The 3,511-nt window shown below is 35.5% G+C and overlaps 1 pseudogene; it reads right to left on the minus strand.

The window, feature by feature from the left end:
- Positions 1 to 69: 69 nt before the first annotated feature.
- Positions 70 to 1,657, minus strand: LOC149149187 (3-hydroxy-3-methylglutaryl-coenzyme A reductase 1-like; annotated as a pseudogene).
- Positions 1,658 to 3,511: the final 1,854 nt, after the last annotated feature.

Consider the following 3,511-nt stretch of genomic DNA (forward strand, 5'->3'; position numbering starts at 1 on the left):
TAACCACTGAATTGGGAAACAAGAGTCGAGGAAACTCAAAACTGGGATGACCCAAAAGCCAAATACCAATCAGAACGCATAGGCAAACTCACCAGAAACACTGATAACATCCATGTCAGGAAACTCATTTTGAAGAAAATCCAAACATTCTGCACGCCCTTGGACACCATATTCATCCCCATGGCATCCCCAGTGAAGCAAGAAAACCTCATGTACAGATTCCTCCCTGCAATTGCACACTTTATGCCTTGCAGCCTGGCAAATCTGCTGGTGCTGTTATGCAGATCAGATCAACAAGAAATAATCAACACCCACAAAATTGTTATTCCTCACAAGTGTTTTCATATCAACAAGAAAGAGTCAACACCCAGATAATGATTATTAGTCATCCTATTTGATGGTTTCTTTCCCAAAAGTATCAAGAAAGAGTCAACACCCAGATAATGATTATTAGTCATCCTATTTGATTATTTCTTTCGCAAAAGGATCAAATTCATGAATCTCTAGATGAAATTTTAACTTTGGTAAATTTGGAGTTATAAAGTGCAAGAGAAACACATGGCTATACCTGTTGAATATCGCAGACAAATTCTCAGAGTTATTGATATCTTCAATGTAAAACTTGAGATCTGCAGCTCTCTTAGCAGTGGGGAATCGAACAACAGGAGCCCTGGTCATGCCATCTCTAAGAAGAACACTTGTAGCACCACCAGACATATGAATGGCCTTACAACCTCTGTTGGTGCTTGCAACCAAGCAGCCCTCCGTGGTGGACATGGGTACCATGTATTCAATCCCATCAAGCAGAAGAGGCCCTGCAACTCCCACAGGAATCTGCACATACCCAACAGGTAGTTCACAGCATTGGCCAAGAATGGATCCATAATCAAATCCATCCAAGGGCAACCCATCCAGACATCTCCCAGTTATCATCTCCAAAGCCCTTCTTCTCACCGAAGCAGCTCTCCTACAGTCTCCCCCAAGAGCCGATTCCAGGGAATAAGAAGCCACAGTCCCATTGCAAACAGCAGCTGCAATATCGTCATCGTCATTATCCCCCAACAAATTCCCCTTGAGCTGTACTTGAGGAGGACTAGGTTTAACAACAACTTCTTCCTTGGGAGCAAGGCTCATCAACTCTACTTCACTCACATCATCATCATCATCATTGCTCCCAGTGACGAAATTCTGGACATAATCAATGCCAAAGAATCCGATCAAATATATGAAGGAAGCAAGCTGAGCCACAATGGCCACCAACTCCCATAAGGTGAGCAAATGAAGGGGCGTTGCAGTCCTGCTCTTCTCCCTCCATCTCTTCATGAGAAAATAGGAAGAAGAGAAAAACAAGACAAAGAACACCTTGTTGGTCAGTCCCACGGGCAGTGGCAGAGCATCCGATGCCAATCCCTTTGAATTCTGATTCTTGCCTCTGCAACAATCCATTTCTCCACCAATTTTTCTCAATAGACTCTCTAAAAAGGGAAGACTCCAAACACTTGGCTTTGGAATTGGCCTTTTAAACCTATGTACAAGGGAAAGGGATGCAATACCAGGAAAGGAAGGTGCTTGTATTTATAATCCCACTATTTTGTCCTGTCTTATTGCTTCATGTCAAACTGTGACTTTCGTCGAAATTATTAGCATTCGATCCAAGAATTTCCTCGAAAGAAAAAGCGAATTTCTCTACTGGTTAATGCCGTAGTTCACTAGTTATACGTTTTGGGGTTTCCAGTTATATTTTTAGGTTAGACGTAGGTTAGACGTTTGGGGTTTTTCTAGTTATATTTTTAGGTTCAAATTGTTATGCCGGAATTTTTGAAATTACAAATTTGAATGGTAAATTCTCTACCATTCAAATATTTAATTAAAAAATAACATATATAATCAAAATTACATTTTAAATAACAAAAAATAAATTTTAATAAATAATGGACAGATTTCCCAAAAAAAAATAAAAAATATCCTAAATATATCCTCTAATCTGACAGTGGCGTTTTTAATTTACACTGGAATTTTACATCGTAATTAAAAAGCATATAAAAAAATCCAACTCATTGAATTTTCCAGTCCGTCTATTTCGAAGAAAAACAAACAACTCAGCCGTTGAAATTTTGGCCTCAGCGGATCGTCCAAAAAAATTTATCTAACGACTACCACAAATTATCTTGCATGATGTGTTTTTCGAACATGTGGTTGAGTAGTGCAGTGGCATCATTAATTGTTTTCGAAAATGTCGGAAGAACATATTTATAAGATTAATTTATGTTATTTGTTTTTTGGTAGGTAAGCACAGTAACTTATGGCAAAGAGTATTTTAACAGGGCGATTCCTAAATCCAACACTATAGAAAATTTATTACGCTCTGACATATCCGGAGATAGCAAATATAACACGCGCCCAGATGACTATAGGAAAAAAGAAAAAAAACAGCATGTTACAAGGGGCTATCTCCGACGCATGTCAGACGCAATAAATTTTCTATAGTGTTGGATTTAGGAATAGCCCCTTAACAGCCCACCCATTCATTAATTGTTTTCAAAAATGTCTCAAGACAGATTAGTATCATGAATTGCTTTCGAAAATGTCTCAGGACAGATTAGTATCGTGAATTGCTTTCGAAAATGTCGGAAGAACATATTTACAAGATTAATTTCATCTTAAGCGATTTATCATTATTTAATAGAAAAATGAATATATAGTTTCTCTTTTTTCCTTTTTTCTTTTTTGTTGTATGATATGTTTGTTTGTAACTAGATTATTTATATCATGTTAGGATAAATATTTAATTTTATGTTATTACATATTTATTTGTAATGATATTATTCACAAAAATTCTAATCTCATAATAAACATTTAATCTCATATTATGACATGTTTGTATAGAAATTCTAATCTCATGCTATAACAAATATTTAATTGTTTGTTTATAACGAAATTATTTACTTTAATTCTTCCAAAATAACAAATAAATATTATAATCAAAATAACAGATAGATCTTATAACTAGTACTAAATCAATACAGTAAACCACTTACAAAAAAGTTCTTTAAAAAACAAAATGATGCAAACATCAAAGTTTGAGTTGTACATTGATATTATTAAAAATGGAAATGGAAAGGAAAGGCACCATTTTTTTTTACGAGCGGTGGCCCGTGTCCAAAAGAAGGCAATGTTCATTTATCTGTGTCTGTCATTCTGGATTTACTTTTATGGGAAGAAGGGTGACGTATGAGCCTAAATCACAGCAAGACCACTGAACGCCGCGATCGTCACCCTACAGCGATGTTGTCGCCACGTTAAATGAAATAATTGAGATTAGTAAGAAATCAATTCTTCACCGTACATGATTCATTGAATTGGTATTACGATGGTTTATATAATTTTAATTTAATTATTAATAATTAATAAATGAAAGTTAAGGATTAAATTTATGTGGAATGTTTTTAATAGTTATAAGAACGGAAAGTTTAGATTTATCTCAAAAATAGATGAGTGTCTTTGTCTTTCA

The sequence above is a fragment of the Pinus tabuliformis genome, chromosome 9 (genome assembly GCF_031772625.1).
Source record: "Pinus tabuliformis cultivar Carrire ecotype Pingquan chromosome 9, CPIR1, whole genome shotgun sequence".
NCBI lineage: Eukaryota > Viridiplantae > Streptophyta > Pinopsida > Pinales > Pinaceae > Pinus > Pinus tabuliformis.